The sequence below is a fragment of the Muscardinus avellanarius genome (assembly GCF_963383645.1).
Source record: "Muscardinus avellanarius genome assembly, chromosome: 19".
NCBI lineage: Eukaryota > Metazoa > Chordata > Mammalia > Rodentia > Gliridae > Muscardinus > Muscardinus avellanarius.
The window spans coordinates 8,445,848-8,460,948 of record NC_137805.1 but is presented as its reverse complement, the minus strand read 5'-3'; positions in this window follow the sequence as shown (position 1 = coordinate 8,460,948).

Genomic DNA, 15,101 nt, shown 5'->3' with positions numbered 1-15,101 from the left:
ACAAATCCATTATCCTGCTTCTGACAGAATGGCCGGAACGGATTCTAGAAGCTCCCCACACAGAACTTCAAGTTTCAGATGCCTTAGTGAGAATGCATATTTATCTGAATTCAGATCCCTCCCTCATCATCTGTGTCAATTCATCTGACACTGCAACTTCCCACAGAATTACAGCTCTTGTTCTAAAGAAACAGATTATTCATTTTGTACTGCAGGTTATGGTGAGTAACCTCTCTTACAGCTTAAGTCTATGAAATATTATTAGTAGCTGAGTGTGGTGGTACATACCTGTAATCCCAGTACTTGGGAGGCTGAGATAGGAAGATTGGAGGTTCAGGGTTACCCTCAACAACTCAGCAAGGCCTTTGAGATTTAGTAATACTCTATTTAAAATAAAAATTAAATTAAGGCTAGGGTGTAGTTCAGAGGTAGAGTCCCCCTGGGTTCAATCACCAGGACTCCTCCACATCACTAATAACATTCTAGAATTAGATAATAATACTCCCCAACTTTGGATACTATGACAGAATAATCTAAACTGTCAGAAATTATAAAGGAAGAAGTTTTCTTTAGCTTTTACTCTTCCAGATGTCATATTTTTTTTTACAGAAAAGCAAACAGCATCTTTAAAGCATGATGCCATATTATCTGCGTGTCCCATCCAAACACACATAAGGTAATCTTTGCTTCTGATGGGAGTTTTTGTTTGTTCCAAGTATCTTTAGGATCGAGCAATGATTGCTATGAAGCCTTTACCTTCATATATCTATACGTGGAAAACTATAAAACACTGATGAAAGATACCGAAAAAGACAAATTAATGAAAACATATCCTATGTCCATGGACTGAAGGACATTTAAATGTCCATTCTACCCCCAAAAGTCCATAGATTCAAAATTGCAAACATAAAAATGGCAAGCACGTATGTAAAGAAACAGTCAACATCACTAATTACTGAGAAAATTAAAATTAAAAAATCATAATGAGAAGCCAAGAATGTTGATCTGTGCTTACAGTTCTAGCTATTTGGGAGGCGGAGGTAGGAGGATTTCTTTTCAGAAGTTCAAAGCCAATTGGGGATTATAGTGAGGCCTCCATATCTCTCTCTCTCTCTCTCTCTCTCTCTCTCTCTCTCTCTCTCTCTCTCTCTCACACACACACACACACACACACAATTACAAAAAGATGTTATCTTATATGTTAACAAGATTGTAGAGAAAAGATAAACCTTGTGTAGTGTTGGTGGAAATAAAATTTGGCATGGCCATTATAGGAAATATTATGGAGGTCCTTCAAATTTTTTAAAAATAGATCTATTATATATGATCACAATCTCACACATCTATATATTTATCCAAAGGAATTTAAATCAGAATCTCAAAGAGATATCTGCAATCCCTTGTTAACTGGAGCAGAATTCATAATGAAAACAACTTAAATGACCATTGATACATAAATGGATGAGGAAAATGCAATATTGATATAAAATGGAACATTATTTAGTTTTAAAAAGAAACTTTTACTGCTTGGATTCTACTATATGGCTGCCATATACAGAACAAAAAATGCTGTATGATCTCACTTATCTGTGGAACCTGAAATCATCAAACTCAGAAGAAAAGAATATCATGGTGGTTGCCAGAAGCTGGAGAAAGGGTAGATGGGGAGATGATAGTTAAAAGATAAAAAGTTTCAGTTATGCAAGATAAACAGGTTATGAAGATCTGTTACAGAGCATAACTTCTTTAGCTAACAATAATACATTGTATGCTTAAAATAACCTAAGCAGGTAGATCTTATGTTAAGTGTTCTTTCCATACTCACAGGAGATAGGATGGTAGGAGATTTTTAAGAGGGGGTGGACGTGGTGGCGTTGATGGTGGTAATGGTTTTGCAGGTGTTTATTTACCTCCAAAGTCATTGAGTTGTATATATTAAAATATACAGCTTTTAACATACCAATTATATCTCAAAAAGTGGTTTAAAAAGAAAAATAACTTAACTCATGTTAATTGATATAGACCCTTAGCAAAAATAAACCAGTAAGCTATTAAATGGAAAAGAAGAGTTTCAATGTAGAAGAATCCATGTCAACATAAACTTCACCTAGATTTGCACTTTAACATGTTTTCATATTCTCTCTCTCTTTCCATGTCTGTATATTATATCTGTATGTATATACAATCATACATACATATACACATATAAATATATGAATTTGCTGATTTTCTGAATCATTTGAAAGTACTTATAAATATGATACTTCACTAATAAATACCCAAGATTTTTTTGTTTTTTTGGTGGTACTGGGGTTCCTGGAAATCCTTCTACCTCCAGGCTTCACTCCCAGACCTATTTTGTATTTTTATTTGGAAACAGGGTCTCTTAAGCCAGCGAAGCTGGCTTTGAACCTGTGCGATCCTCCTGTCTCTGCTTCCCAAGCGCGGGGATTACAAGCGTGTGCCACCATGCCCAGCCCAAGATTTTTTTCGAGACCAAGTCATTCCTCACATAACCACAGTGTCACATTTGGGAAATTTAACTCTGACACAATATTACCAAATAGATGGTCTACAGTAAAAATCTCCAAATCATCTCATTAATGTCCTTGAAAGCTTTGTTTTCCCAGGATTTGATCCAGAATCACACATTGCATCTAGTCCTCATGATTCTTCATCTCCTTTCATCTAGGACACTGTGTTGGCATGACATTGACATTTTTAAAGAGTACAGCTCCATGTTGTCCAGAAGGCCCCTCAGCATGGATTTTCTTGATTGTGTTCTCATGGTATGCTCAGGTTTAACCATTTTGGCAGAGCTACTGCACAGATGATGCCATGGCCCTTTCCCAGTGCAGAGGCGTTCAGTTTGTCCCACTATTAGTAGCACCAACTTTGGTCGATTGAAAAAGGTACCGCCTGCCAACTTTCTCCATTTCAGTGGTATGTTTTTCCATTTGTAACTAGTAAATAATCTGCAAGTGACACTTCTAAAACCTTGTGAATATCTCCTTATGCAACAAATCTTAACCCAGTGGTTTTACCCTCTACAGATGACTCCTGCCTAGATTAATTATTAATATGCTAATTGTAAAAGCAATCTGCCTAAAGTATTTCACAGACTAGAGACAGAATCCGATGGAAGTCCACTACTGCATATATAGAAAATTTTCTTCATTAAGGTTGACCTTGTTATTCCTTAATAATTTCCTCTATTTTCTGACCTAGTACATTCCTAGTGGATAACTATATGGATACAGATGGCAATTGTTTTCCTAGAACAGATAGATGCCAGGATGGAAAATTACAGAAATGAATTCTAAGGAACCTTTTAAAAATAACACATTGCTCTGAATGAATAGAGTTTGTGGCATAGATGTTTACATTATGTCAAATATCCATATGTTCCCCCACATTTAGCAAGGGACTTTGCAGTTGGAAGGTAACAAGTAATTAGTTCCAGCCAATGGTCTAAGAGTAGAATTGAAAAATTATTTCTGTACTGAACCTCCTGCAAACTCAGGACTGACCCTCACTGGCTCCCTCTTTTGCTTTAGCAGTGACTGTAGAGGCTGAGAAATTATGAGCCGTACCACGGATGCTGCTCACTTGCTAAATAATGGCATCAACATCAGCTGCACTGGAGAGTTCCTTGACCTAGAGTGGACTTGGCACGAGAGAAGCAAACTGCTCTGTGTGAGCTGCTGTAATTCGAGGTTGTTTATTACACAGTATATGTCTAGCCTGCCTAACCCACAGTTTCTAAAAGCCAGCTTTCATTTTCATCAGTAATTTAAATTTTATAAGAAAACTCTTTGAGTAAGGATGATGGTAGTTTATTAATTTTTTCATGGGACTGACTCAGTAATTGATGGAGAAACATTGCTTATGGACTGATCAGCCTTTCTTATCCTTCCCCAAATTGTGTTCTTTCTCTGGCAGAGCTAAACTTCAAATGTAAAAGATAAAAATTCTAGCTATTTTCAGTGGTATACTGGAGTTAGCCTATACAAGTTCATTAGAGCAGCTTTTTCATGCTAGTTGATGTGACATTGGTGGCTTAAAATTGGCCATGGTGGGTTATTTATACCAAGAAAACTGGCAAATGCTACAGATCAGTCCTCCTTTCTGTCCCCACCCTCCCCAACACTTCTGCAGAGGAGTTGGTTGGGGAACATTTAACAGCAGGTTTCTGGCTACTATCTTTACCATCTCTTGCTTAAATAGGAGATGGGCATGTGACCCAATATTAATCAATAAGACTTGCAAGGGAATTGGATGCAGGAGGACTTCAAGAAAGGACTCTCTTAAAACTGTCTCCATATCCAAAAGAACTGAGTATGTATGATCGCTAAAAGAAAGGCACTAGCATATTTATTGTATCACTATTCATAACCCCAAACTGGTCACTATTCAATCATGAAATGGACAATAAAATACTACAGAACAATGAAAATAATTTACAACTACATGCAACATTGGCTATGAATATCACACACATAAGGAGTAAAAGAAACCAACATAGACGGCATGCATATAGCACGTGACTCTTCCAAACAGGTGAAACTAATCTAGGACGTTAGAAATTAAAAATTATGCAACTTGTCAGAGTTGGGTGTGGTAGTGATTAAAAAGGAGCATATGGGAGACTTCGTGGGTCTAATTATATTCTGTTTCTTGATCAGAATGCTGGAAGTGTTCAGTTTGTGAAAATATCTAACTATACATACTGGACATATGTGCAGTCGTTTTCTTCATTAATTTTCTTTTTAAAGAGAGAAGTTGAGAAAAACTGACTTTGCTTTTCTTTCCTATATTAAAATAAAGTTGTATGAGGCCCAGAAGCTGAGGCCGTAGCAATCTTCTTTTGCTATACCAGTAGGGGCCCAAGGAAATCAACCAACACCCTGAGAGTAACAGAGCTGGGTCCTTAATGACCAAGGGGACCACTGTCCCATTCTAGAAACCTCTCTGGGCCTCTTGTTTTGGAAACATTAATCATTCATTTTGTTAGGCCAAAATTTCATAGTTAGGTCATCAAGATTACTCACTTTCATTGTGGATGGAGGCAAATTTTGATATTATATAAAGAAATAATTTGAGAGACAAGGTTGCAAATAAGAATGAATAACCTAGTAGGTAAACAATTTTCAATATGGCATAAAATCATTAACAAAATTATTCTCATCATTCAATTTATTAAATTGCATCCAGCAAGGTACACTCAGCTGTCTGCTTAAATGTCACCTCCTCGGGAACAGAACTTCTCTACTCTGGTCACATTTTATTCCCATTGTCCTTCTTAAGCTTTATTTTTATTTTTATTTTATTTATTTTTTGGCACTTGGAATTGAATCCAAGGGCATTTTATATCTGAATGATACCCCCAGCCCTTTTTTATTATTATATTTTATTTTATTTTGTGGTACTGGGGTGGCACCCAGGGGATTTTCTACCTCCAGGCTATACTCTCAGACCTATATTATACTTTATTTGGAAATAGGGTCTCACTAAGTTGCTGAGAGCCTCACTAAGTAGCTGAGGTTGGCTTCAAACCTGTGCGATCCTTCTGTCTCAGCCTCCCAAGTGCGGGGATTGCAAGTATGTGCCACCACACCCATCCCTTTTATTTTTATTTTGTAACAGGGTCTCACTAACTTCCTGAGGGTTTTCCTAAATTTCTAAGGCTGGTCTCCAACCTGTAATCCTCCTATCTCAGCCTCCCAAGTACTGGTGTATTACGGGGTGCCCCATAAAGGCCTAGCTCTCCTTAATCTCCTCTAGCATTCCTGGCTCTGAAATTGTATTACTTGTTTATCTCTTTCTCTTCTAGAACATAGACTGTGAAAGAATTGGGATTTTTTTGCATCTTGTTTAATTTGGCCTCCCTAAACTGGGCCTGGCAGAGTCTGTTCAGTAAGTACTTTCAGAATAAATGAAAAGGAGTGCATATGGCGGCAATATTCAGGGTTGCAGTCTGCTAGAAGTCCCCTCTCTCCTGGCCTTGCTTTCCTCTGCTTCTTGATGCCACGCACAGGCCATGCAGGTCTCTGTGTTAAGAGATTTGTTCTATCTTACTTGTTCTTGGGACCTAAGGCAACAATTTGTCACCTACTTTTGCTCTATAAGTTGTCCGTGGGTTTTCAGCTCTGAACCCAAGTGCACTGTTTTTATAAGAGGATTTACCAAGATCAATAGCTATGCCTCCCTTGCTGCTGAGACCTTCTCAGAATATCCTCTAACGGCATCTTTAAGTCTTTTCAAGATAACACAATGACAAACATCCATTTCACACAGCGAGTGGGAAAACAGAAATATGACTTATTAAGCCTAGACTTTTGGTGAGTCAGAAGCACAGCATGACAAATCTTTTGTAATGAATATTTTGTTGGAGATGTGAAAATGCAGGCACACCGGGCTATGGCTTGACCTACAGCACAAACAAATTGACACTGAAGCATGACACTTTTCCGAGTGTGTGGGGATGAAGCTGTCTTCTTTCCTAATCAGGCTATGAGTGTTATCTGCAAAGTCTGCCACTGGTAGGAAACATTCCATTTGAAATTTTAATAGTTCCTCGACATCCCTGCCAGTTTCTACAGCTACACAGGTGTCCCTGTGACATGCTCTCCCCTCTAGTCATTGCTACTAAAAATACTGCTCCATTGCTAAAATTGCTACAGGGTGAAGACTTTGACATAATTTATTAGATCTGGCTGTAGCTTCTTCTTTTCTTTTTTTTTTTACTTTCCATGATGCTCTGAACTCTTCCCCTCAAAATTGAATCTGACAATCGCAAACTAAAGAGATTTAGAACAAATGGTCTCCAAGCTTTCCTTCAAGCCCAGTTAGACAGATTTAATGTAGCTTTAGCTCAGCTCTGGGCTACAGAGCAAGTCTAAGATACAGAATGTGTTATAGGCTTCAGCAAAGGCGGTATGCCTCCGCATAGGCAATGCGAAATGCTTCAACAAAGGCGACAGAATGGAATGGTTTCACTGCTTCTCTAAATATTTGGCTTCTTTCCTCCTTCTCATAATATATTTTAAACCATCCACCAGTCACTCTCAATCTGATGTGACCTCTGGTGTTGAAATTAAATGTTACATAGGAAGAAGCAGCTCTCCACAACTAAATGCAATACAAGGAAATCATTAGTAACTAATGGAAAATTATGGAACTGGGAGACCGTGGGATGATGTGATCTTGTAGAAGAGCATGAGTAACGGTTTTGAGGAGCTTTGCTCTAGCGGGGAGTAGAAAAAATGGGATGCTATCTGGAATGGCCTACATTCAAGATAATGTTGCTTAAGGTGGAAAAAAAAACAAGAGCACGTTATGATGGAGAAAGACAGAACCTATGATGCAAAAGAGAGGGAAGCATCTGCAGTCATGTCCTTGCACATGCAGGGCAGGTGCAGTGAAATCCTAAGAGGAGGGTGTACATTCTGAGAAAAGGGAAGGAAGGCAGAGAATGCAGTGTAGATGTGAGGTCGGTCAGGTGATGGTGGGCAAAGGATGGCCCATTCAGATGGCTTCTATTTTATTAAAATATCACTGATATATATATGGCTGAGTTTCCTATGTATCTCTATATTAATATACATATACACATTGTAATTGTACAGCATAGTGAGACTCAAAGTGAAGCATTCACATATGCACATACCATTTGGTGTATTTCCCTCCATATCCCACCATGCTCCCCCTTTCTCCCCTTCTGCACATGTTAGGGATTAGTAGTAATAATTACTACTATTATTAGTAGTAATAATTATTAATAGTAATAATTAATAATAATTAATAATTCTAATAATAATTGCTATTATTAGAAGTAATACCTTTCTATATGGATGGAACACTATTTGAACTATTACCTTCATGAAGCCTCCTTTTCCCCTTCTCCTCTCCCCCCGCCCCATCTCCTTCCACTATTCTACTAGTCTCTCTCCTCATTTATGTAAAGTCTTTATTTCCTATTTTCTTGCTAGCTTATACATATAAGACAGAATATATCACCCCTGATTTTCTGTGACTAGCTAATCTCATTTAGAAAATTTTCTCTAGTTCCATCTATTTTGCACGATGGACTAAATTGTGTCCATTACGTTTTGAACAACATGGTTTTGTTGTTCTTTATGGCTGAGTAAAATTCCATTGTGTGTATATACCACATTTTTTGTTATCCATCCATCTGTAGACAGCTAGATTGGCTTCACAATTTGGCTGTTGCAAACTGTGCTGCTATAAATATATTGCTATAGTATTCTAGTTTTAGTTCTTTTGAGAAGATACCAAGGAATGGTGTAGCTGGGTCATATGGTGGTTCCTTTCCTAGTCTTTAAAGGAACCACTCAGAGTGGAAATGAGAAAGAAGAGAAGGCTTGGTTACTGAGAGAAGAGCGAGATGAATGGACTGGGGAGACACCATAAGCTCTTTGCAGCTCTAAGGACTCATGAGTTGTTTGTGGTTGTGATGGTAAAGTGAAGCCAGCCAGTAGAGCAGAGTAAGAGTGCAGAGTTGAATTAGTCATGATTTGGCTTGACTGTGTCAGGTGAATGTGAAGAAAGGACAAAGGTTCAGTGAGTGCAAAAGAGTTGTGATAATAACACAAACAAGAATCTGAGTTAGAACAGGAAGAAAATGAGGTCATGAGGAGAAGAAGGGAGAGTGAGGCATGTGGGATCCTGGACTTCAGTGCCCAGGGGGGTTGAAGAACTTCTGGGATGAGGCTCTAAAGGGAATAAGGCCTCTCAATAAGTTCTCCTCAGAGCTGTAAAATCTGTATAAATGGAAAAGTAATTGGTCAAGTATGGATGAATAGCAGAGCCAGTTACCCTATTGTTAAGGCTGGTATAGGACTAGACAACTCACACTGGCATTGTGCATAAAGGGGAAAACAAAGCTGTTTAGTAGGGCAAAGATAAAAAAAAAAGATTAGTAAAAGACAGAGGAGAGCTCCTGTGAATAAGCATGTGAGACTGTGGATGTAAGAAGCCAAGATGTCAGGAAAGAAAAAACATCCTGAAACAAGATTTTTAATGGCAGTCAAAGCAATCCTCATGGCTCAGGAAAGATGGAGGGAATTCAGAAACCATTATCTCAGGAGACATCTAGATTTTTCTAGACAACCCCAATTTAAAGATGAATCACTGAGCTATGATACAGGTATCTTTTAATTCTATTTAATTTTTTGTGGTACAGGGGTTGGACCCAGGAGTGTTCTACCTCTTAGCTACATCCCCAGCCTTATTTTGTCTGTTTGTTAAAACAAAGTCTCACTAAGGTGCTGAGAGTCATGCTAAGTTGCTGAGATTAACTGTAAACCTGCGATCCTCCTGTCTTAGCCTCCCATATACTGGGATTATAGATGTACACCACCATACTGGTTAACATAGATATCTTTACTCATTTTTTTAATAGAAAATGTTATTGTCTTTCTGTTGGCTAAACCATATGAAATTGATATTTTATAGGTCAAAATGGTCTAATATTGCTAATTTCATGTTGTTCAACCTTGTGTGCTCATTTTATTTCTACAGAAGAGTGATAAGAAACAGCAGACATCTTTGATTCCTTTAAATAAATTACTTGTTTCTCACTAACTTTATAAATTTTATCAAGCAAATGTTTGCAGGAAGCTATGTGGAGTTAACTGTAAATAATCTTTTAAAATGAAAGCTAAATTTAACCTCTAATAAAAAAAATGATAAAGAATCCAGAGGCAGTGGATAAGAGCTGCCATCTGTAACTATAACCAAGAGATTAGTAGTGACCCTTAAATTATATTAAGGTGACCTAGGAAAGGTGTAAGTGGATTATGATTATAAACACAATGCTTATGAATAAGGGATTATACTAGTTAGTAGGAGGAGAAGAATCATCAGCAAGGTGTTTGTAAAAACAAATCAAGCCAGGTATGGTGATGCATGCCTACAATCCCAGGACTGGAGAGTCTGAGACAAGAGGATCATAGGTCTAAGGCCAGCTTTGGCAACTTAGTAAAACCCTGTGTTAAAAATTTTAAAATATAAAATAGGGCTAAAGATATAGCTCAGAGGTTAAATACCCCTGGGCTCTATCTCTAGTACCACAAAAACAGCATTGAATCCAAGAAATAGAGTTTCATAGGAATCTGCACCCATCCCAATGGAGAGATATCCACCACTACCCAAGGGATGGGTGCCATTGATGCACAGAATTCAATGGCACCTGCTAGGGACCTCATATGACCACTTGTAAAAACTCTCATCTTCTTGTGAAATTAACCAAAAGAAAGGCTCTCCTTGTCAAAGCACACACATCTGTGCTATATTTTCACTGGATACCATTAAATCAGCACTGTTGTTTTTCAGACATTAATCTTTATATTAGGCGAATGTGATCAATGTGAATTCACATGTGTGGAGTAATCACGTCGGTGCTGCTGTAGCTCTGCACGTCCCTGGGGTCTGCCAGCCGAGTTTGCTCACAGGCCAAGGCATTCCTGCTCTTCTTGGCCACAGGACCAGGGGATGCTCATTGCTGAGCAGCTCATCTCTGAGTTAAGACTCCAGAAGCTACCTTAAGCCAAATAAGAGCCATTATTGATAGAAAAGCATCCCAAATTCCTCACTCCCTCATTAGGAAAGCTGAGGTGTAGTCTGTACTATCACCTTGAAGAGTTTCTAAAAGGCCTGCCTTTGAGGAAACTCAAACTAAGCTACATGCTGAAAATCAATTTCCTCACCCGTTATAATCAAACTGGGGTGATGGTGATTCAATGAGCCACAGAAGATCCCCCATCAGGACATGTCTGGATGATGAGCTGGTTTTATTTAAAGAACTACATCATGCTCCGAAGCTCACACATGCATTCCATGCTCTGTTTGAATAATAGAAACAGACATGGCTTTTCTTTGCTTGGGTTCTGCTTTCACTTCTTGTTGTCTGTTTTCTGATTTTGTTTTTATTTTTACTTTTAGTACTGAGGATCGTACCTGGGGCATTTTACCTTTGAGCTACATACCCAGTCCTATTTTTTTCTTTTTTGTTTTGAAGGTTGCTGAGGGTCTAGCTACCTGGGTGAGGCTGTCCTCAAACCTGTGTTCCTCCGGGATCAACCTCTCAAGTACTGGGATTACAGTTATGTACCTATCTGCCTCGCTGCATGGCCTCTCTAGGCTCTATAATACTTAAGCATCGGGCAGTGCCAGTGAGTCAGGTAAGTTATATCTTACCATCTTCTCCCATTGATCTGGAATTCACACTTGTATAACTAGATTCATAAGTGAGAAAGTACAGCCCGAAGTCAATTACATATTGACTTTATGTGGCTGGGAAATATATAAAAATCATAAAAAAGAAAAGAAATATGCCAGAAGCATATGGAAAGTGGGAGCAGAGCGGTAAAGAGCCAAGCTAGTTGATACCAGAAAAGATGTTAGTAGAGCAGACAGCAGAGTTGGATCCCTAAGGTACCTGTGGCTGTTTTGCATACTTGATTTCTTGAGTCTTACAATAGCACTATAAGGTTTATATTGTCCCATTGTGCAGGTGAAGGAAACAATGTTTGAGGGTCATTAGTCAACACTCGTAAGCAATGGGCTTGGGAGGTGTGTCCAGACAGTCTGAGTTCCGACTTTATGTTCTGGAACAACCCTACACTATTGGACAAAGCCCGGTTTCAGGACTCAGTATTGGACACACTGTGTTTCAGAGGTTATATCTGAGAACAAGGGATCATGAGAAAGCGATGGATGATCTCCAAAGCAAAGCATGATGTAGGGTTGGTGCTGCTCACTCTGGTAGATGCTGAGGCCACAGTGATGCTAAAAAAAAGGTGCCAAACTGGACCAGACCAATGGGCTGGAGACCAGCTGTGGAGTGGAGCCCATCTTTCAGTATAAAACGCTACTCATGGGGAAAACTCTCTACTAGAAGAGCTTGAGGTAGAGAAACAGGGAGTCTCATTTCTTTTGTAAAAGTGAATGGCAATATCTGTGATTAGAGAAGTTGGGAGCATGCATGTAACTATAACAGAGGAAATTACACATACCACCTAGCACAAACTACAATGAGTAAGAGTGAAGAGTCCAGATATTACAGAGAATATACAATCACTGGACATCTCATATATAGCTGGTAAAAGTATAAAATAGTATTTCAATCCCATTATCTAACAATTATATTCCTCAGTATTTGCTCAAAAGAAACAAAGAGTGTGCATAGTTGTTCACAAAGGCTTTATTTATAATAGCCAAGAATCAAATATAAATTTCAGATCCCTTACCTGAAATGCTAGGAATCAAAAGTCTTTTAAATTTTGGAATATTTACATATGTAAATAATGAGATAGGTTGGGGATAATACCCAATCCTAAGCAAAAACAATTATTTTTGGTTTATATACACCTTATACACATTGCCTGAAGGTAACCTTAGACAATATGTGTGTGTGTGTGTGTGTGTGTGTATACATATATATATTTTGTGTGTGTATGTTGGGGGGAGGTCTGGGGATGGAATCCAGGGGCATTCGACCTCTGAGCTACACCCCTGCCTTAGTTTTTATTCTTTAATTTGAAACAGGGTCTCACTAAGTTGCAGAGGGCCTCACTAAGTAGCTGAGGCTGTCCACAAACAACGATCCTCCCGTCTCAGCCTCCCGAATGATGGGATTACAAACGTGCGCCACCACACCCAGCTAGACAATATTTTTAATGCACCTGTGTTTTGAATACAACCCACCCATCATATGAGGTAAGGAGTGAAAAGATCAACTTGTGATACCATGTGAATATGCAAAAGATTTTGGATTTGAGTGTATTTCAGCTTTTGGATTTTCCGATTAAGGATACTCAACCTGCACAACTCAAATATTCTTCATCAGATAAATGGATAAACAAATTATGGTATAGTTATACCCTATGATATTACTTAGCAAAGAGAAAAGGAACTACCGATACCATACAATGATAGATCTTAGACGCATTCTTTTAAGTGCAGATATACACTTTCTAGAGCAGGTTAAATTAATTAATCGTGAAAGAGTCAGATCACTGATAGCCTTTGGAGTGTCCGTGAACCTCTGGGGGAGACATAAGGAACATTTTAGAGTGATGTAACTTTTCTGTCTTGATTGGTGTGAGGTTATACATATGCATACATTTGTGCAAAAGCATACAACTATAAAATTTAAATTTGTGCATTTCACTTAATGTAAATTGCACCCAATTTTCTTTAAGAGGAAAAAAGAACTGCATCAGTAGACTCACACTGACATAAAGTTTCAGGACAGCTGGGTAAATTCTATGGTGCAGTGTCTGATTAAACTGAAATTGTTTAGCAGTATAATTCTATGGACAAGGTCCCCGTAGCCTTATATCCCTCCACTACATAATGTCCGAAATTTATCCTGCTGTTCTTTCCCACAGGAATAAATAGTGCAACTACAGATGAACCATTGGATTTTCCTTCCAGTAGAGAATATTGTCACATACGTTTATTTCAGACAGAACACTAAACCTAAGGTGCTATGCTAGAGTTCTCTTTCCATATGTCATAATTGTTAAATTCCCCCTATATATACATATTAGATTTATTTTCTGGGACAAAATAGAAAATATTCATTTTCATAAAAGTTCTTCCATTTAAAGTAAATTATTTTATTAACATGTAAGTGGTGAACATACGTAATTCCGAGGCTGGGATCGGAGCCTGCCGAGGGGTTAGGGCGGTGCTGGGGCCAGCGAGGCTGGGATCGGAACCTGCCGGGAGGCAAGGCTGGTGCTGGGGCCTCCGAGGCCGGGATCAGAGCCTGATGAGGGGTTAGGCCGGTGCCGGGGCCACTGGCCAGTATCAGAGCCTTCCGTGAGGCAAGGCCGCTATTGAGGCCTCCAAGGCCGGGATCGGAGCCTGCCGAGGGGTCAGGCTGGTGCCGGGGCCAGCGTGGCCAGAATTGGAGCCTGCCATGAGGCAAGGCCGGTGCTGGGGCCTCTGAGGCCGGGATCGGAGCCTGCCGAGGGGTTAGGTTGGTGCTGGGGCCAACAGCTGGCATCGGAGCCTTCTGTGAGGCAAGGCCATCGTTGAGGCCTCCGAGGCCAGGATCAGAGCCTGCTGAGGGGTTAGGCCGGTGCTGGGGCCAGCGAGGCTGGGATCGGAGCCTGCAGTGAGGCAAGGCCGGTGCTGGGGCCTCTGAGGCCGGGATCAGAGGCTGCCAAGGGGTTAGGCTGGTGCCGGGGCCAGCGAGACCAGGATCGGAGCATACCATGAGGCAAGGCTGGTGCTGGGGCCTCCAAGGCAGGGATTAGCGCCTGCTGAGGGGTTAGGCCGGTGCCGGGGCCACTGGCCGGCATCAGAGCCTTCCGTGAGGCAAGAACATTATTGAGGCCTCTGAGGCCAGAATAGGAGCCTGCCAAGGGGTTAGGCCGGTGCTGGGGACAGCGAGGCCAGGATCGGAGCCTGCTGTGAGGCAAGGCCAGTGCTGGGGCCTCCAAGGCCGGGATTGGAGCCTGCCAAGGGGTTAGGCCGGTGCTGGGGCCAGCAAGGCCGGGATCGGAGCCTGCCGTGAGGCAAGGCCAGTGCTGAGGCCTCCGAGGCCAAGATCAGAGCCTGCCGAGGGGTTAGGCTGGTACTGGAGCCAGTGAGGCCGGGATTGGAGCCTGTCATGAGGCAAGGCCGGTGCTGGGGCCTCTGAGGCCGGGATCAGAGCCTGCTGAGAGGTTAGGCCGGTGCTGGGGCCACTGGCCAGCATCGGAGCCTTCCGTGAGGCAAGGCCGCTACTTGAGGCCTCCGAGGGCTAGATCGGAGCCTGCTGAGGGGTTAGGCCAATGCCGGGGCCATTGGCTAACATCAGAGCCTGCTGTGATGAAGGCTGGATCTGGGGCCTCTGAGGCCGGGATTGGATCCAGCTGAGGGGTTAGGCCGGTGTCGGGGCCAGAACTGGGCCCTCCCATGAGGCAAGGCCGCTGCTTGAGCCAGCGAAGTCTGGATCAGTCCACTGGGTAGCCAGGCCACAAATGGGGCCGTCAAGAGTGAGATCGGTATTTGCAGCACGGTATGCACAGAGAAATATCGCAGAAAATTAAAACCAGATGCTTCCCCTAATCAGCAATAACTAG